Genomic DNA, 21,726 nt, shown 5'->3' on the forward strand with positions numbered 1-21,726 from the left:
TGTAGCTTTGTAGTATAGTCTGAAGTCAGGGAGTCTGATTCCTCCAGCTCCATTTTTTTGCCTCAAGACTGCTTTGCCTATTCGGGGTCTTTTGTGTCTCCATACAAATTTTAAGATGATTTGTTCTAGCTCAGTAAAAAATGCCATTGGTAATTTGATAGGGATTGCATTGAATCTGTAGATTGCTTTGGGTAGTATACTCATTTTCACAATGTTGATTCTTCCAATCCAAGAACATGGTATATCTCTCCATCTGTTGGTATCATCTTTAATTTCTTTCATCAGTGTCTTATAGTTTTCTGCATACAGGTCTTTTGTCTCCCTAGGTAGGTTTATTCCTAGGTATTTTATTCTTTTTGTTGCAATGGTAAATGGGAGTGTTTCCATAATTTCTCTTTCAGATTTTTCATCATTAGTGTATAGGAATGCAAGAGATTTCTGTGCATTAATTTTGTATCCTGCAACTTTACCATATTCATTAATTAGCTCTAGCAGTTTTCTGGTGGCAGTTTTAGGATTCTCTATGTATAGTATCATGTCATCCGCAAACAGTGACAGTTTTACTTCTTCTTTTCCAATTTGTATTCCTTTTATTTCTTTTTCTTCTCTGATTGCCGTGGCTAGGACTTCCAAAACTATGTTGAATAATAGTGGTGAGAGTGGACATCCTTGTCTCGTTCCTGATCTTAGAGGAAATGCTTTCAGTTTTTCACCATTGAGAATGATGTTTGCTGTGGGTTTGTCATATATGGCCTTTATTATGTTGAGGTAGGTTCCCTCTATGCCCACTTTCTGGAGAGTTTTTATCAGAAATGGGTGTTGAATTTTGTCAAAAGCTTTTTCTGCATCTATTGAGATGATCATATGGTTTTTATTCTTCAATTTGTTAATATGGTGTATCACATTGATTGATTTGCGTATATTGAAGAATCCTTGCATCCCTGGGATAAATCCCACTTGATCGTGGTGTATGATCCTTTTAATGTGTTGTTGGATTCTGTTTGCTAGTATTTTGTTGAGGATTTTTGCATCTATATTCATCAGTGATATTGGTCTGTAATTTTCTTTTTTTGTAGTGTCTTTGTCTGGTTTTGGTATCAGGGTGATGGTGGCCTCATAGAATGAGTTTGGGAGTGTTCCTTCCTCTGCAATTTTTTGGAAGAGTTTGAGAAGGATGGGTGTTAGCTCTTCTCTAAATGTTTGATAGAATTCACCTGGGAAGCCATCTGGTCCTGGACTTTTGTTTGTTGGAAGATTTTTAATCACAGTTTCAATTTCATTACTTGTGATTGGTCTGTTCATATTTTCTATTTCTTCCTGGTTCAGTCTTGGAAGGTTATACCTTTCTAAGAATTTGTCCATTTCTTCCAGGTTGTCCATTTTATTGGCATAAAGTTGCTTGTAGTAGTCTCTTAGGATGCTTTGTATTTCTGCAGTGTCTGTTGTAACTTCTCCTTTTTCATTTCTGATTTTATTGATTTGAGTCCTCTCCCTCTTTTTCTTGATGAGTCTGGCTAATGGCTTATCAATTTTGTTTATCTTCTCAAAGAACCAACTTTTAGTTTTATTGATCTTTGCTATTGTTTTCTTTGTTTCTATTTCATTTATTTCTGCTCTGATCTTTATGATTTCTTTCCTTCTGCTAACTTTGGGTTTTGTTTGTTCTTCTTTCTCTAGTTTCTTTAAGTGTAAGGTTAGATTGTTTACTTGAGCTTTTTCTTGTTTCTTTAGGTAGGCTTGTATAGCTATAAACTTCCCTCTTAGAACTGCTTTTGCTGCATCCCATAGGTTTTGGGTCGTCGTGTTTTCATTGTCATTTGTCTCTAGGTATTTTTTGATTTCCTCTTTGATTTCTTCAGTGATCTCTTGGTTATTTAGTAACGTATTGTTTAGCCTCCATGTGTTTGTCCTTTTTACGTTTTTTTCCCTGTAATTCATTTCTAATCTCATAGCGTTGTGGTCAGAAAAGATGCTTGATATGATTTCAATTTTCTTAAATTTACTGAGGCTTGATTTGTGACCCAAGATGTGATCTATCTTGGAGAATGTTCCGTGCGCACTTGAGAAGAACGTGTAATCTGCTGTTTTTGGATGGAATGTCCGATATATATCAATTAAATCTATCTGGTCTATTGTGTCATTTAAAGCTTCTGTTTCCTTATTTATTTTCATTTTGGATGATCTGTCCATTGGTGTAAGTGAGGTGTTAAAGTCCCCCACTATTATTGTGTTACTGTCGATTTCCTCTTTTATAGCTGTTAGCAGTTGCCTTATGTATTGAGGTGCTCCTATGTTGGGTGCATATATATTTATAATTGTTATATCTTCTTCTTGGATTGATCCCTGGATCATTATGTAGTGTCCTTCCTTGTCTCTTGTAACATTCTTTAATTTAAAGTCTATTTTATCTGATATGAGTATAGCTACTCCAGCTTTCTTTTGATTTCCATTTGCATGGAATATCTTTTTCCATCCCCTCACTTTCAGTCTGTATGTGTCCCTAGGTCTAAAGTGGGTCTCTTGTAGACAGCATATATATGGGTCTTGTTTTTGTATCCATTCAGCCAGTCTATGTCTTTTGGTTGGGGCATTTAATCCATTCACGTTTAAGGTAATTATCGATATGTATGTTCCTATGACCATTTTCTTAATTGTTTTGGGTTTGTTTTTGTAGGTCCTTTTCTTCTCTTGTGTTTCCCACTTAGAGAAGTTCCTTTAGCATTTGTTGTAGAGCTGGTTTGGTGGTGCTGAATTCTCTTAGCTTTTGCTTGTCTGTAAAGCTTTTGATTTCTCCATCAAATCTAAATGAGATCCTTGCCGGGTAGAGTAATCTTGGTTGTAGGTTCTTCCCTTTCATCACTTTAAGTATATCATGCCACTCCCTTCTGGCTTGCAGAGTTTCTGCTGAGAAATCAGCTGTTAACCTTATGGGAGTTCCCTTGTATGTTATTTGTCGTTTTTCCCTTGCTGCTTTCAATAATTTTTCTTTGTCTTTAATTTTTGCCACTTTGATTACTATGTGTCTCGGCGTGTTTCTCCTTGGGTTTATCCTGTATGGGACTCTCTGTGCTTCCTGGACTTGATTAATTATTTCCTTTCCCATGTTAGGGAAGTTTTCGACTATAATCTCTTCAAATATTTTCTCTGGTCCTTTCTCTCTCTCTTCTCCTTCTGGGACCCCTATAATGCGAATGTTGTTGCGTTTAATGTTGTCCCAGAGGTCTCTTAGGCTGTCTTCATTTCTTTTCATTCTTTTTTCTTTAGTCTGTTCCGCAGCAGTGAATTCCATCATTCTGTCTTCCAGGTCACTTATCCGTTCTTCTGCCTCAGTTATTCTGCTATTGATTCCTTCTAGTGTAGTTTTCATTTCAGTTATTGTATTGGTCATCTCTGTTTGTTTGTTCTTTAATTCTTCTAGGTCTTTGTTAATCATTTCTTGCATCTTCTCAATCTTTGCCTCCATTCTTATTCCAAGGTCCTGGATCATCTTCACTATCATTATTCTGAATTCTTTTTCTGGAAGGTTGCCTATCTCCACTTCATTTAATTGTTTTTCTGGGGTTTTTTCTTGTTCCTTCATCTGGTACATAGCCCTCTGCCTTTTCATCTTCTCTATCTTTCTGTAACTGTGGTTTTTGGTCCACAGGCTGCAGGATTATAGTTTTTCTTGCTTCTGTTGTCTGCCCTCTGGTGGTTGAGGCTATCTAAGAGGCTTGATGGGAGGCTCTGGTGGTGGGTAGAGCTGACTGTTGCTGTGCTGGAAGAAAATATTTTTAAAGCATGTATGCAAGGTACTAAAATCACATCTCTTGCAACTGCTTACATTTATATATTTTTTTAACATGCTAACCTTAAAATGTGTGAGAGCAAGGCCAGCTTCATGGATGTACAACCTGCACACCCACTCAGGGTCCCTTATTCGGAAGGGCTCTGAGCTTGGCTTAACTTTCTGCCATCACCTTCTTGAAATTCTCTCTCTCTCTCTTTTTTTTTTTTTTTTTTTGGCCGTGCTGTGCAGCATGGAGGGTCGACCCTGTGACCCCTGCGGTGGAAGCACGGAGTCTTAACCACTGGACCGCCAGGGAAGTCCTTTGAAATTCTTAATAATGTTTGAGCAAGGGGCTCACATTCTCATTTTGTACCAGGCACTCCAGTTTATGTAGCTGGTCCTGAATGAGAGGGTGTGTAGTTTTTAAAACTGTTTTTTCGGGGGCATGAAGCAAAAGTTTGAAGGCCACTGGCCTCGACTGTCAAGTCTGTAAGAGCTTGGGCTTTTGAAACACAGTGTCCAGGATGGTTTGCAAGTTCTCCTACCTTCCACTCTGTGATCTACTTTACTCCTACTGCAAGGCAACAGTTACAGAACTAACTGCTTGAGTGGTGAGGAGGGAAGGGGAAACTATAAGGGTGATGCAAACCAGATTACCAGATCAGCATAGTGTCCCATCTGCACAGGTGAGGATGGGCACTATAGGCCTCACACAGCTAATTGAGGGTTTTACCCTTTCCCTGGGGTTGTGTTTAAGGCCCTGGAGTCTTATCTAGTACTCAGCTGTGAGTGAGTGTGTATGTGTATGTGAGAGAGAGAGTGAGAGTGAGTGTGTGTGTGTACAGGTGTATCTAGTTCTCAAGGTCATCCATCCACACAGGCGTTCATGGAGATGTCATTTGTCCCCAGTGGCTGCTGCTGAGAACTGGCTGTTCTCACTCACATGTCTACTAGAGACCCCAGCTCTCTTCCTGCCTCGTGAGAATCTTGGTGAGGTTACCTAAGGTTCTTTTTGCCTAGATGTGCCCCAGAGCCATCTCCATGCCCGGTTTTGCTGTTTCCCAGGACAACCTTCCCCTCTATTTTGGATTCTTTGCTCCTTCCTCCGGCCTCTCTCTGTGCTCTCATTGCTTCCCTCCATCCTCCTCTTCTTTACTTCTGTGATAGCGGAGAGCCAAATCTGACTACATGTTGGATCTGTTTCTTTTACTTTAACCTTTGCTTTCTGCTGCTTTTGTTCACTAAAAGGATACTGTCTATACGTAATGGCCTAATAATGCCTCGGGGAACCCTGCCCCTCTGCCTGAATGTTAAACTAAAATGCCTTTGTTCAGGGAAGCATCCTCACCCTGTCCACCTGTGGATGGCTGCAAGTAAGAAGAAATTAACACATCCCCTCCCGGAGGCTGGCCATTCCAGGGGATATTTACAAAACGTATGGCCTTTTTACTTTACTTCCTCATCTCCTCCCCCCCGCCCCACCCCCCGCACCCCTGCCCCGTTCTGTAAAAGCAACGGGCATTCAAACCCGGATAAGATAGTTTTTTGGAGAATTTAGTTGGCCATCTTCTCAGTCTGCCGGCTTTCCGAATAAAGTCGTACTCCTTGCCTCAACACCTTGTCTCCCGATTATTGGCCTGTCGTCTGTCGTGCGGCGAGCAGAGTGAGCTTGGACTCAGTAACACTTCCATTTCTCCAGACCACTGAAGTCCTCCTTTTGGGGTATCTGGAGGAAGCCCCAGTAGATAGCACTGTCTTCTTTTTTAAAAATATTTATTTATTTATTTATTTTGTTGCACCGGCTCTTAGTTGTGGCAGGCGGGCTCCTTAGTTGCGGCTCACCGGCTCCTTAGTTGCGGCTTGCAGGCTCCTTAATTGCAGCAGGTAGGCTCCTTAGTTGTGGCATGCATGTGGGATCTAGTCCCCTGACCAGGGATCGAACCTGGGCCCTCTGCATTGGGAGTGTGGAGTCTTAACCACTGCGCCACCAGGGAAGTCCCAATGGCACTGTCTTCTTGACTAGAGTTCTCTACATACTGGAAAATGAAGCAAAGGAGAGGCAGGTGGAGGCTGAATATTACCTTATTACTGACAAGGACCAGGGAAGAGCATTTGCTCGATGTGGGCAACTGAACCCCCAGCCCCCAGTCATGGCAGTGCTAGAATGAGTGGACCTCCCTTCCAGAGCCCCTGGAGGGGTGGTGGATGTGGCAGATCCTAAGAGGAAGAAGGGCAGAGCTGAGCAGAGCATGTACCATGTTCTTCCCAAGTACACTAATCAGATGAGTTCTCTCTCCCAGAAGCAGAAGTTTCCTGTCAGTGGAACCTCTTCACCCTGGACCAATTCTTCCTCTCCTCTCCTCTCCTCTTTCTCTTGAAGTTTCTTAAAACTTTTCAGGGACTTCCCTGGTGGTGCAGTGGTTAAGAATCCGCCTGCCAATGCAGGGGACACAGGTTTGATCCCTGGTCCAGGAAGATTCCACATGCTGCAGAGCAACTAAGCCCATGTGCCACAACTACTGAGCCTGCACTCTAGAGCCCACGAGCCACAACTACTGAGCCCGTGTGCCACAACTACTGAAGCCCGTGTGCCTAGAGCCCATGCTCCGTAACAAGAGAAGCCACTGCCATGAGAAGCCCACGCACCACAACAAAGAGTATCTCCTGCTCACCGCAACTAGAGAAAAGCCTGCGCACAGAAACGAAGACCCAATGCAGTCAAATATAAATTAATTAATTAATTAAAAAAAATCCTTTTCAGCTGTGGCTGACACTTCTCTCCTTTGCCCTGAGTCCTTGTTGAAACCAAATCCAGAAATACTTTAAAAAAATCTTTTTAAAATAAAAATTTTTTAAATAGACAAATGTAGACAGAATTCTATAATGAGTCCCCTTGCAGTCATCACCCAGCTTCCACAATAATCAACTCATGGCCAATCTTGATTTATCTATAAATTTTACCTTCTCCCCCCCACCCCAGCTCCTGTGTTATTTGAAACAAGTCCAACGTATCACACCGAAAAGACTCTTATTTTCTGCCCTGTCACATTCCACCCCTGAGGAGCAATGAGCACAGAATGGACTAGCTATTTGAAACGGGGTCAGAGTGAATTACTAGGGGAAAAAAAGTGGTAACATTATAAAGACACTCTCCTGCCATAGTAGTTAGGCTGTTTCCATTTTCCTTGCCACAGTTGAGGTTCAAGGACTTATCATTTGTCTCTGGCAACAACCTTGTTCTTAGTTTCCTTGCTTTTCTCCCTCTGGATTACTAGTGTTTCTTCATGTGACCACCTGCATCAGAATCCCTTGGAAAACTTGTTAAAATGCAGATCCTGGGCCCCTCTCCAGCCCTGCTGAATCAGATTTTTTAAAAAAATTTATTTAATTTATTTATTTTTGGCTGTGTTGGATCTTCATTGCTGCGCATGGGCTTTCTCTAGTTGCAGCGAGCGGGGGCTACTCTTCCTTGTGGTGTGCCGGCTTCTCATTGCGGTGGCTTCTCTTGTTGCAGAGCATGGGCTCTAGGCGAGTGGGCTTCAATAGTTGTGTCACGCGGGCTCAGTAGTTGTGGCTCGCGGGCTCTAGAGCACAGGCTCAGTAGTTGTGGCACACGGGCTTAGTTGCTCCGCGGCATGTGGCATCTTCCCGGAGCAGGGATTGAACCCGTGTCCCCTGCATTGGCAGGCAGATTCTCAACCACTGTGCCACGAGGGAAGTCCCTGAATCAGACTTTTGAGTGTGGTTCCAGGTGTTTTTTACAGGGAGCCCAGAATGATTCTGATGTGCACTGATGTTGAGAACTGCTGTCCCAATCTAGCCTCCATGCTGTCCCCAGATAGTCTTCAAACACCAAGTCTGACCATGTCACCCCCCACTTAGGACAACCAGGAGGCCCCCCCAACAGGATAAGTTCCAGGTTAAGGCCTGGTACGTAGGGCCCTTCAAGAGCTGGCCTTTGCGTGCAGCAGCCTCGTTCCCCACCACTCTCTCCCTGAACCCTGGGTTTCAACCCTATCATACAATCTTGATGAGCTCAACACTGCATTCTCTCCCTTACCCCTACAGGGTTTGATAAACTTGTTCTGATTATTCAAGGACCGGGTCAGGCCAGTGTCTCTTCTTCTTGGAAGCCATCTGTGACTCATTCCTCTGTACATTGTGGTAGAAAAGCTGGGGATTCAGATAGACTCAGGTGTCCATCTAAGCTCTACCACTTACTGGCTATGTGACCTTAGGAATGTCCTCGATTGCTTTGGGTCTCAGTCTCACCATCTAGAGAATGGGGATGAAAGCAGTATCTCATGGGACTGTGAGACATAAATGGAGACCTTGGCACAGTAGGGAGGCAAAACTTTACCTCTGTCCTCTTAGAATCTCTGGCTGGTTCCAAGAATTAAATTGACCTAGGACAGATTAATAGAAGAAGAGCATATAGATCTTTACATGGGAGTTCCCACAGGAAAAACAAAGATCCAGAGAAGTGGCCAGGCCTAAGTGTTTATATAGTAGGCTGGACAAAGAGAGACAACTGTGGAAAAGTAACTAAAATACATGGGGAGGGACTTCCCTGGTGGTCCAGTGGTTAAGACTCCACACTTCCACTGCAGGGGGCAAGGGTTTGATCCCTGGTTGGGAAACTAAGATCCTGCATGCCATGTGGCATGGCCAAAAAAGAAAAAATGGGGAGACTAAAGATGAGTTATTTTAATAAGGCCTGTTTGTGCAGATTTCTCTTGGTCTCGACTTCCCATCTCTGGTGATAAGAATCTTTCCTCCTGGTACAGAGAGAGCATCTTTCACAAATTTTGTCTCCTGTTTTCAGGAAGAAAAGCGGAGGTCAGTGTACCCTTTACGTACCTGCTATTTCTTCAAGAGCCTTTAGCTCAATAATTCTTATGCCAAAGTGGCATATTTGGGATGGCATATTTGGGATGGCATATTCTGCCACCTTTCAGCACAGTGCCTGGCACATACAGTAGGGTGTTCATAAACAAGAGCTCCCAAACAAGGCCCTGGCCAAGAGACGGTTAAAGGCCAGAGCATCTCAGATCACTCTGATATTTAATGGAGCCCACGCTGTCAGATTTCAGCTAATGCAATGATTTATCATGATAATAACTATGAGGGCATCATAACAATGAGATCATCACTGCTCATTGGCCAATATTAGCTCCAGCACAGGGCACTCTGACTCCAGTTTTGTCCCCTTGGGCCCTCTACCACCTTAGAGTGACTTTTCTAGTAAGTATTATAATGTTGTAACCCAGGGTTTTATTAATTTCCCATTCCAAAATGGCATTCGAGAAATTATAAGGTGTGTGTGTATATCACATTTTCTTTATCCATTCATCTGTTGATGGGACACATAGTTTGTTACCATTTCCTGGATTTACTGTAAAGAATGCTGCAATAAACATGGGGGTGCAGATATCTCTTTAAGATAGTGATCTTGTTTGCTTCGGATGAACACCTAGAAGTGGGATTGCTGGATCATATGGTAGTTCTATTTTTAATTTTCTGAGGAACCTCCATGATGTTTTCTGTAGTGGGTGCACCAACTTACATTCCCACCAACAATGCACAAGGGTTTCCTTTTCTCCACATCCTCTCCAGCATTTGCTACTTCTTGAGAATGAAAATTCTGTGGGAGAGATGGGCATAACCCTGATAAGTTCATTCTCTAGTTGGGCATTCTTTGTCTTGGGTCATCATTTCAAAACTTTGTAAAGATTTATTCCTTGATCTTGTCCTTGTATCCCTGAGAACTATTTTGTTTAGCTTAGTTTGCCTAGAGTTAGGAGGTTGTATCTGGCTCTGATGGGTGCTGGTTGGCCTTTGGCCAAGCTTCAGAGAAATAAAATTACACATGAACCATCCTTATGGACCATTCGGTTCCATGGGCTCTTTTAAAAAAGGGCTTCTTCCTGGTCAAACACTTAACCTGCTGAATGCTTTCTCACCACAACACCACCAACTTGTACTTAGCTTTCTGACTGCTACAGTTTCACCAGTGACAATTTGGAATTGCAGTGGCCACTTTGGGGGGCTTTTGACATTGAAAAGATTGTTCATTTAAGAGACACCTTCGAGCAAAAAACAAACTCTCATGAAGAGATTGTCTTGTTTGTTGAAAAGAGAGATCATTTTATTTAATGTAGGATGAACTCCATGCCTCCATTTCCATACCTCAGGGCTTTCTAATTGTAAGGCTTGAGAAATTTGTCAAAGGCCCAAGTTACTCTCTAAACCAGCTGTAATGTGGTTTCTTCTGTTTTTCTGTTTCTAAAGTTCTTCCCTTCCCTTGCAGAGGAAACATAAGTAGTCTTTTAAAATAACAATTTCAGATTGGTCTAAAGCCAGCTGCTTCTCACTTTTTCTGTTCCTCTCTCTTATTCTCTCAGTAAACTTAAAGAATACCATTAAAACAAAATACAAAACAAAACAAGACATTCGGTTGTTATGTGCACACTCTAGAACTATCTAGTCCAAATAAATAGTAAAAGTTGTCTAAAACAAAGTTATTCAACTGTGTTTTTTATGTGTGTAGACACTCGAAAGTCTATGTGCATAATAGCCTTTGTTAAAAGATAAGAAGAAGCTTTAATTCCAAGATAAAAGAGCTCTGGGCATGATTGAGAGGCTTGGAAAAGTAGTTTACCATATAAAAATAATGTAAACACAATATTCTGGTTTGTACATGACCAGGGTTAAATTTCTCATGATTTAAACTTTCTAAATTTCCTGATTCATTTTATGAGTTAGGTAAGTTACCACTGTTTCCATAACCTGTTTAAAATGAAAGATATGTATATAGTTTTATTTCACTAAATGAAATTATAATGTTGGATGTCTTTTTTTATTGTGGTAAAATATACATAATGTAAAATTTTACCACTGTAACCATTTTTAAGTGTACAGTTTTGTGGTACTAAGTACATTCACATTCTTATGCAATCGTCACCACCATCCATCTCCAGAACTTTTCTTCATCCCAAACTGAAACTCTGTACCCATTAAACACTAATTCATCATTCTCCCCTTCCCCCAGCCCCTGGAAATCATTGTCCTACCTTCTGTATCTATGAATTTGGCTATTCTAGGTACCTCATGTAAGTGGAATTATACAATATTTGTCCTTTTGTGTCTGGCTTATTTCACTGAGCATAATGTCCTCAAGGTTCATCCATGTTGCAGTGAATGTCAGAATTTTCTTGTTTTTGAGGCTGAATAATATTCCATTGTATGTATATGCTACAGTTTGCATATTTATTCAAACCTGATGGACATTTGGGTTTTTTCCACCTTTTGGCTATTGGGAGTAATGCTGCTATGAACATTGGTGTACAATATCTGCTCAAGTCCTTGCTTTCATTTCTTTTGTGTATATACCCAGAAGTAGAATTGTTGGGTCATAACGGTAATTCTACATTTAATTTTTTGAAGAACTGCCATACCATTTTCCACAGCAATTGCATACATTCCCACCAGCAAAGCACAATAGTTCCAATTTCTCTGCTTATTTGTATATCTTCTTTGGAGAAATGTATATTCAAGTTCTTTGTCTATTTAAAAATCAGGTTGTTTGTTTTTTTGTCATTGATTTGTAGGAGTTCCTTATATATTCTGAATGTTAATCCATTATCAGATATATATAATTTTAAAATATTTTCTCCCATTCCATGATTTGCCTCTTTACTCTGTTGATTTTGTCTATTGATGAAAAAAACTTTTCAATTTTTAAGTAGTTCTATTTATATAGTTTTTCCTTAGTTGACTGTGCTTTTGGTGTCACATCCAAGAAATCATTGCCAAATCCAAAGTTGTGAAGCTTTTCCCCAATGTTTTGTTCTAAGAGTTTTATGGTTTTAGCTCTTATATCTAGGTCTTTGATCCACTAAAAAATAATTAGCTTCTTTAATTTACGTTATTAAAATTTTACTTTATTTAGTTTTTAGTCATGGTAGAAAAACATAAAATTTACCATCTTAATGATTTTTAAAAATATATCATTTAAAAAATTTTTTTTGGCCATGCCGTGCAGCTGTGGGATCTTAGTTCCCCCACCAGGAATTGAACCCACGCCCTCGGCAGTGAAAGTGTGGAGTCCTAATCATGGGACTGCCAGGGGATTCCCCATCTTAATGAATTTTTTTTTTTAAAGATTTATTTATTTATTTAATTTATTATTTTTGGCTGCATCAGGACTTAGTTGCGGCACATGGGCACTTCGTTTTGGTGTGCAGGCTTCTCTTTAGTTGTGGCGTGTGGGTTTTCTCTTCCCTAGTTGTGGCACGCAGGCTCCAGGGCGTGTGGACTCTGTGGTTTGCGGCCCGCAGGCTTTCTAGTTGAGGCGCGCAAGCTCAGTAGTCGTGGCACGCGGGCTTAGTTGCCCAGCGGCATGTGGGATCTTAGTTCCCTGACCAGGGATCGAAGCTGCGTCCCCTGCATTGTAAGGCAGATTCTTTACCACTGGACCACCAGGGAAGTCCCTCTTGATGATTTTTAAGTGTACTGTTTAGTAGTGTAAAGTACAGTATATTCACATTGTTGTGCAACTGATCTCTAGAATTTTTCATCTTGCAAAACTGAAGCGCTATACCATTAAACAGTAACTCCCCATTTTCTCCTCCCTGCCAGCCCCTGGCAACTACCATTCTACTTTCTGTGCCTATGAATTTGACTACTCTAGATATCTCACACAAGTGAGAGGCATCACACAGTATTTGTCTTTTTGCGACTGGCTTATTTCACTTAGCACAATGTCTTTAAGCTTCACCCATGTTGTAGCATGTGATATGATTTCCTTCCTTTTTAAGGCTGAATAATATTCCATGGTATGTATACATCGTATTTTATTTATCCATCCATTCAATGAACACTTGGGTTGCTTCCACCCCTTGGCTATAGTGAATAATGCTGCTATTTTGAACATGGGTATGCAAATATCTCTTTGAGATTCTGCTTTCAATTATTTTTGATATACAGCAGTAGGATTGCCAAATCAATATGGTAATTCTATTTTTAGTTTTTGAGGAACTGCCATACCATTTTCCATAGTGTTGTGCTGTTTTACTTTCCCACCAACAATGCACAAGAGTTCTAATTTCTCCACATCCTTGTCAACACTTGTTTTCTGTTTTGTTTTGTTTTGATAGTAGCCATTCCAATGGGTGTGAGATGATGTCTCATTGTGGGTTTTTTTCCTTTTAAACAGGCTTTATTTTTTAGAGGAGTTTTAGGTTCACACCAAAATCGAGCAGAAAATGCACCGAGTTCCTGTAAACCCTCTGTCCCCACACAGGACAGCCTCATCCACTTTCAACATTCTACACCAAAGTGGTACATTTGTGACAATCGATGAATCTTACATCATTATCACCCAAAGTCCACAGTTTCATTAGTGTTCATTCTTGGTGTTGTACATTGTATGGGTTTTGATAAATGTAGAATGACATGTATCCATCATTATATTATCATACAGAATAATTTCACTGCCCTGAATATCCTCTATGCTCAGCCTATTCATCCCTCCTACCCTCCCCTCCTAACCCCTGTAACCACTAATCTTTTTACTGTTTCCATAGTTTTGCCTTTTTTAGAATGTCATATAGTTGGAATTGGAGAGCAGAATAGACCACCCCAAGAAATCATCCTTATTGTCAGAGATAGGGAATTCAAGGCTGAGAACGCTCTATAAACAAATTTTGTTACTTTTCATTAATTTGCTACCCCAAGTCCAAACCCCCTTGTTTTGTCAAATCTTCACAAGTAATTGTTTCTTTGTCTAAAAGGTTAAGAAGCAGCCTGCTTTGGTCACTTCTTTGAGTCTCACATTTCTTCAAGCACTCATATGTACAAATTAAATTTTTCTCCTGTTAATCTGTCTTATGTCTAATTATTAAACCAGCCACGAAACCTAGAAGGGAAGAAAGGAAAAGTTTTCCTCCCCTACAGAATAATACAGTATGCAGCCTTTTAAGATTGGCTTCTTTCACTTAGTAATATACTTTTAGAAAAAAAAAAATTTATTTATTTTGGTTGCTCTGGGTCCTAGTTGCGGCATGTGGGATCTTCGTTGCGGCATGCGTGTGGGATCTAGTTCCCCAACCAGGGATCAAACCCAGGCCCTCTGCGTTGGGAGCGCAGAGTCTTACCCACTGGACCACCAGGGAAGTCTCTTAGTAATATACTTTTAAGGATCCTCCATGTCTTTTCACGGCTTGATAGTTCTTTTTTTTTAGTGCTGAATAATATTCCATAGTTTGGATATACCACAGTTTTTTTTATTCATTCACCTACTGAAGGACATCTTGATTGCTTCCAAGTTTTGGTAATTATGAATAAGTCTGCTATAAACATTCATGTGCATGTTTTCGTGTGGACATAAGTTTTCAACTCATTTGTGTAAATACTAAAGAGCATGATAGCTGAATTATATGCTAAGAGTATGTTTAGTTTCGTAAGAAGCTGCCAGTCTTCCAAAGTGACTGCATCATTTTGCATTTTCACCACCAATGAATGAGAACTCCTGTTGCTCTACATCCTCACCAGCATTTGGTGTTGTCAGTGTTCTGGATTTTGACCAATCTAATAGGTGTGTAGTGGTGGAATCTCATTGTTGCTTTAATTTGCATTTCCCTATGACATGATGTGGAACATCTTTTCATATGCATGTTTACCATCTGTATATCTTCTTTGGCAAATTGTCTATTCAGGTCTTTGGCCCATTTTTAAGTTGGATTGTTAGTTTTCTATTGTTGACTTTTAAGAATTCTTTGTGTATTTTGAATAACAATCCTTTATCAATATGTCTTTTGCAAATATTCTCTCCCTGTCTGTGGCCTGTCTTCCCATTCTGACAGTGTCTTTTGCAGAGCAGAGGTTTTTAATATTAATTAAAATGAAATTATTATCCATTATTTATTTCATGGATCATAACTTTAGTGTTGTCTCTTATAAGTCATTGCCATATCCAAGGCCATCTAGTTTGTCTCCTGTGTTATCCTCTAGGAGTTTTATAGCTTTGTTGTTTTACATTTAGGTCTGCGATCCATTTTGAGTAAATTTTTGTGGAGGGTGTAAAGTCTGTGTCTAGATTCATTTTTTTAAATATTTTTTTAAAATTTAATTTTATTTTTGGCTGCGTTGGGTCTTCATTGCTGTGTGCAGGCTTTCTCTAGTTGCAGCGAGCAGGGGCTACTCTTCGTTGCAGTGCGCGGGCTTCTCATTGTGGTGGCTTCTCTTGTTGTGGAACATGGGCTCTAGGTGCGTGGGCTTCAGTTGTTGTGGTGCGTGGGCTCAGTAGTTGTGGCTCGTGGGCTCTAGAGGACAGACTCGGTAGTTGTGGCGCACAGGCTTAGTTGCTCCGCAGCATGTGGGATCTTCCTGGACCAGGGATCAAACCTGTGTCCCCTGCATTGGCAGGTGGATTCTTAACCACTGTGCCACGAAGGAAGTCCCTAGATTCATTTATTTTGCATGTGATGTCCAGCTGTTCCAGCACCATTTGTTGAAAAGACTCTCTTTTCTCCATTGTATTGTCTTCACTCCTTTGTCAAAGATCAGTTGACTACATTTATGTGGGTCTATTTCTGGGCTTTCTACTCTGTTCTGTTACTCTATTTGTCTATTCTTCCACCAATACCACACTGTCTTGATGACTGTAGCTTTATAGTAAATCTTGAAGCTGGGTAGTTGTTCTCTTCCTTCAAAATTGTGTTGGCTATTTTTTTCCCAGTTACTTCATTTTTACTAGTTCACATTTTCAGCAGACAAATCAAGGTGCAAACAGGGTCTTTTAGCCTTCCATAGAAACTTTAGAATCAGTTTATTAAAGTCTATAAATTAATTTGTTGGGATTTTTATTGGGATTGTGTTGAATCACAATCAAGTTTGGAAGAACTGACATTGTTACAGTATTGTATCTTCCTATCCATGAATATGGAGTATCTTTCCATTTATTTAGTTCTTCTTTGATTTCTTTCATAAGAGTTTTGTAGATTTTTCTCATATAAGTCTCGTACATATTTTGTTAGATTCATACCTATTCCTTTTTTGGGGGTGCTAATGTAAATGATACTAGATTTTTTCTTTTCTTTTTATTGAACTATAGTTGATTTACAATGTTGTGTTAATTTCTGCTGTATGGCAAAGTGATTCAGTTATACATATACATACATTCTTTTTTATATTCTTTTTCATTATGGTTTATCACAGGATGTTGAATATAGTGCCCTGTGCTATAAAGTAAGACTTTGTTGTTTATCCATTCTATAAATACTAGTTTGCAGCTGCTAACCCGGAACTCCCACTCCATCCCTCCCCCACACCCCTACCCCCTTGGCAACCACAAGTCTGTTCTCTATGTCTGTGAATCTGTTTCTGTTTCATAGATAAGTTCATTTGTGCCATATTTTAGATTCCACAATGATACTATATTTTTAATTTCAAATTCCACTTTTTCATTGTAAGAAAACAATTGACTTTTGAATATCCATCTTGTATCCTGCAACCTTGTATCCTGCAACCAGGATCACTTATTAGTTCCAGGAGGTTTTTGTTTTTTTTTTAATGTTGATTCTTTCAGATTTTCTACATAGATGATCAAAGTTTGTTTGATCATGGGGTAGCCAACCTTGGAGAGCTGAGCATGAGGTGGGGTGCTGGGCTGGTGGGCTGGTCCCGGGCTCCCTGGGTCAGGCTCCTGACCCCACTTCCACATGGAGGCATTTCTCAGGACAACTGGCACAAGGGCTGCAAGACTGGGGGCAAGAGAAAGCCCTACCACAGAAGTGGAAGTATGAGCTGGGACACCCCGCTGCCAACACCAAGAGTGGCCCCCGCCGCATACACACAGTCTGGGTGTGAGGAGGCGACAAGAAGTACCGGGCCCTGAGGCTGGACGTGGGGAGCTTCTCCTGGGGCTCAGAGTGTTGTACACGCAAGACAAGGATCACTGATGTTGTCTATAATGCATCCAACAACGAACTGGTCCATACTAAGACCCTGGTGAAGAACTGCATTGTGCTCATTGACAGCACATGTACCAACAGTGGTACGAGTCTCACTATACGCTGCCCCTGGGCCGCAAGAAGGGGGCCAGGCTGACTCCTGAGGAGGAATCGATTTTAAACAAAAAATGATCAAAATAAAAATTCAAAAGAAATATGATGAAAGGAAAAAGAATGCCAAAATCAGCAGTCTTCTAGAGGAGCAGTTCCAGCAGGGCAAGTTTCTTGCGTGCATCGCTTCAAGACCAGGCCAGTGTGGCAGACCAGATGGTTATGTGCTAGAGGGAAAGGAGCTGGAGTTCTATCTGAGGAAAATCAAGGCCCGGAAAGGCAAATAAATCCTCTTCCCTCCTATCTTAGCTCATGTAATAAAGGTGTTTATTGTTCTAAAAAAACAAAAAATTGTTTGATCACAGAAAGTTTTATTTCTTCCTTCTCAATCTGTATATTTTTATTTCCTTTTCTTGTCTTATCATATTAGCTAGGTTTTCAGTATGATGTTGAAAAACAGCAGTGAGATGGGACGTCCTTGCCTCATTTCTGATCTTAGCAGGAAATCTTCGAGTTTCTCACCACTAGGTATGATGTTAGCTGTAGGTTTTTTGTAGATCGTCTTTATCAAGTTGAGAAAGTTCCTCTCTATTCCTAGTTTGCTGAGAGTTTTTTAAAAAATAAATTTATTTATTTATTTTTGGCTGCATTGGGTCTTTGTTGCTGTGCATGGGCTTTCTCTAGTTGCGACGAGTGGGGGCCACTCTTCATTGCAATGCACGGGCTTCTCATTGCGGTGGCTTCTCTTGTTGCGGAGCATGGGCTCTAGGCGCGCGGGCTCAGTAGTTGTGGCACACAGGCTTAGTTGCTCTATGGCATGTGGGATCTTCCCGGACCAGGGCTCGAACCCATATCCCCTTCATTGGCAGGCAGATTCTTAATCACTGGGCCACCAGGGAAGCCCACCAAACATTTATTAATAGTTCTAAACCTTTTGTTTCTCTGTAAAAGGAAACCAATGTTCAGTAATTAATGTATCAGTATCTTATTTTATTTGGTAATGACCTAGTTATTCAATAAACTTCCATCATTTAACTTAATTTAGCACAACTCTAAATTTTCATGTTGTCGAACATTTGGAGAGGTTTTTTTTTTTTTTGGCTGCAACCCCACGTGGCACGTGGGATCTTAGTTCCCAGGCCAGGGATCAAGCCTGTGACCACTGCGGTGGAAGTGTGGAGTCTTAACCACTGGACCACCAGGGAAGTCCCTGGAGAGATTATTTTTAGATGGGCATTCCTAAAACATAATTATTCCTAAAAAGTTCAACCAAAACTCTTATCTCATTTGCATTTTCTTTCCTTAAAAGTTTCCTCACATTGAGTTTCCCCAGCAGTCAGCCACAAAGGGCTTATGGACTGCTGAGATCCTGATCTCCTTAGCTCTCACCCATGGCCAAGTCGAGCCTGAGGCAGCCAGAACCCCTGGGCCACTGGTCTTCAGTAGCAAGCATCCTCACCCATTTACCCCAGGGTGCTGAAAACAATTTCATTTTCTACACATGCAGTGAGTGAAAATGGCTGGAAAGCAGTGAGAAGAACTGGTTTCTCCATTTCCCTGGCCCTGAACCAAGACGGCGGAGTAGAAGGACGTGCTCTCACTCCCTCTTGTGAGAACACCAGAATCACAACTAGCTGCTGGACAATCATCGACAGGAACACACTGGAACTCACCAAAAAAGATACCCCACATCCAAAGACAAAGGAGAAGCCACAATGAGATGGTAGGAGGGGCACAATCACAGTGAAATCAAATCCCATAACTGCTGGGTGAGTGACTCACAGACTGGAGAACACTTATACCACAGAAGTCCTCCCACTGAGGTGAACGTACTGAGCCCCACGTCAGGCTTCCCAACCTGGGGGTCCAGCAACGGGAGGAGGAATTCCTAGAGAATCAGACTTTGAAGGTTAGTGGGATTTGATTACAGGACTTTGACAGGACAGGGGGAAACAGAGACTCCACTCCTGGAGGGCACACACAAAGTAGTGTGTGCATTGGGACCCAGGGGAAGAAGCAGTGACCCCAGGGGAGACTGAACCAGATCTACCTGCTAGTGTTGGAGAGCCTCCTGCAGAGGTGGGGGGTGGCTGTTGCTCACCATGGGGACAAGGACACTGGCAGCAGAAGTTCTGGGAAGTACTCCTTGGCGTGAGCCCTCCCAGAGTCTGTCATTAGCCCCACCAAAGAGTCCGGGTAGGATCCAGTGTTGGGTTGCCTCAGGCCAAACAATCAACAGGGAGAGAACCCAGCCCCACCCATCAGCAGTCAAGCGGGTTAAAGTTTTACTGAGCTCTGACCACCACAGCAACAGTCAGCTCTACCCACCACCAGTCACTCCCATCAGGAAACTTGCACAAGCCTCTTAGGTAGCCTCATCCACCAGAGGGCAGACAGCAGAAGCAAGAAGAACTACAATCCTGCAGCCTGTGGAACAAAAACCACATTCACAGAAAGATAGACAAGATGAAAAGGCTATGTACCAGATGAAGGAACAAGATAAAACCCCAGAAAAACAACTAAATGAAGTGGAGATAGGCAACCTTCTAGAAAAAGAATTCAGAATAATGATAGTGAAGATGATCCAGGACCTCGGAATAAGAATGGAGGCAAAGATTGAGAAGACACAAGAAATGTTTAACAAAGACCTAGAAGAATTAAAGAACAAACAAACAGAGATGAACAATACAATAACTGAAATGAAAACTACACTAGAAGGAATCAATAGTAGAATAACTGAGGCAGAAGAACGGATAAGTGACCTAGAAGACAGAATGGTGGAATTCACTGCTGAGGAAGAGAATAAAGAAAAAAGAATGAAAAGAAATGAAGACAGCCTAAGAGACCTCTGGGACATTAAACACAACAACATTTGCATTATAGGGGTCCCAGAAGGAGAAGAGAGAGAGAGGACCAGAGAAAATATTTGAAGAGATTATAGTCGAAAACTTCCCTAACATGGGAAAGGAAATAGCCACCCAAGTCCAGGAAGCGCAGTGAGTCCCATACAGGATAAACCCAAGGAGAAACACGCCGAGACACATAGTAATCAAATTGGCAAAAATTAAAGACAAAGAAAAATTATTGAAAGCAGCAAGGGAAAAATGACAAATAACATACAAGGGAACTCCCATAAGGTTAACAGCTGATTTCTCAGCAGAAACTCTACAAGCCAGAAGGGAGTGGCATGATATACTTAAAGTGATGAAAGGGAAGAACCTACAACCAAGATTACTCTACCCGGCAAGGATCTCATTCAGATTTGATGGAGAAATCAAAAGCTTTACAGACAAGCAAAAGCTAAGAGAATTCAGCACCACCAAACCAGCTCTACAACAAATGCTAAAGGAACTTCTCTAAGTGGGAAACACAAGAGAAGAAAAGGACCTACAAAAACAAACCCAAAACAATTAAGAAAATGGTCATAGGAACAAACATATCGATAATTACCTTAAACCTGAATGGATTAAATGCTCCAACCAAAAGACACAGGCTTGCTGAATGGATACAAAAACAAGACCTATATATATGCTGTCTACAAGAGACCCACTTCAGACCTAGGGACACATACAGACTGAAAGTGAGGGGATGGAGAAAGATATTCCATGCAAATGGAAATCAAAAGAAAGCTGGGGGCTTCCCTGGTGGCACAGTGGTTGAGAATCTGCCTGTCAATTCAGGGGACATGGGTTCAAGCCCTGGTCTGGGAAGATTCCACATGCCATGGAGCAACTGGGCCCGTGAGCCACAACTACTGAGCCTGCGCATCTGGAGCCTGTGCTCCGCAACAGGAGAGGCCGCGACAGTGAGAGGCCCGCGCACCGCGATGAAGAGTGGCCCCCGCTTGCCGCAACTAGAGAAAGCCCTCGCACAGAAACGAAGACCCAACACAGCCAAAAATAAATAAATAAATAAAATAAATTTATAAAAAAAAAAAAAGAAAGCTGGAGTAGCTATACTCATATCAGATAAAATAGACTTTAAAATAAAGAATGTTACAAGAGACAAGGAAGGACACTACATAATGATCAAGGGATCAATCCAAGAAGAAGATATAACAATTATAAATATATATGCACCCAACATAGGAGCATCTCAAAACATAAGGCAACTGCTAACAGCTATAAAACAGGAAATCGACAGTAACACAATAATACTGGGGGACTTTAACACCTCACTTACGCCAATGGACAGATCATCCAAAATGAAAATAAGGAAACAGAAGCTTTAAATGACACAATAGACCAGATAGATTTAATTGATATTTATAGGACATTCCATCCAAAACCAGCAGATTACACTTTCTTCTCAAGTGCGCACGGAACATTCTCCAGGATAGACCACATCTTGGGTCACAAATCAAGCCTCAGTAAATTTAAGAAAATTGAAATCATATCAAGCATCTTTTCTGACCACAACACTATGAGATTAGAAATGAATTACAGGGAAAAAAATGTAAAAAACACAAACACATGGAGGCTAAACAATACGTTACTAAATAACCAAGAGATCACTGAAGAAATCAAAGAGGAAATCAAAAAATACCTAGAGACAAATGACAATGAAAACACGACAATCCAAAACCTATGGGATGTAGCAAAAGCAGTTCTTAGAGGGAAGTTTATAGGTATACAAGCCTACCTAAAGAAACAAGAAAAATCTCAAGGAAACAATCTAACCTTACACCTAAAGGAACTAGAGAAAGAACAAACAAAACCCAAAGTTAGCCGAAGGAATGAAATCATAAAGATCAGAGCGGAAATAAATGAAATCGAAACAAAGAAAACAATAGCAAAGATCAATACAACTAAAAGCTGGTTCTTTGAGAAGATAAACAAAATTGATAAGCCATTAGCCAGACCCATTAAGAAAAAGAGGGAGAGGACTCAAATC

The 21,726-nt window shown here is 41.0% G+C and overlaps 1 pseudogene; it reads left to right on the forward strand.

The window, feature by feature from the left end:
* Nucleotides 1-16,421: 16,421 nt before the first annotated feature.
* Nucleotides 16,422-17,141, forward strand: LOC132363437 (small ribosomal subunit protein eS8-like; annotated as a pseudogene).
* The last annotated feature ends 4,585 nt before the right edge of the window (nucleotides 17,142-21,726 follow it).

Source organism: Balaenoptera ricei, chromosome 3 (assembly GCF_028023285.1).
Source record: "Balaenoptera ricei isolate mBalRic1 chromosome 3, mBalRic1.hap2, whole genome shotgun sequence".
Lineage (NCBI taxonomy): Eukaryota > Metazoa > Chordata > Mammalia > Artiodactyla > Balaenopteridae > Balaenoptera > Balaenoptera ricei.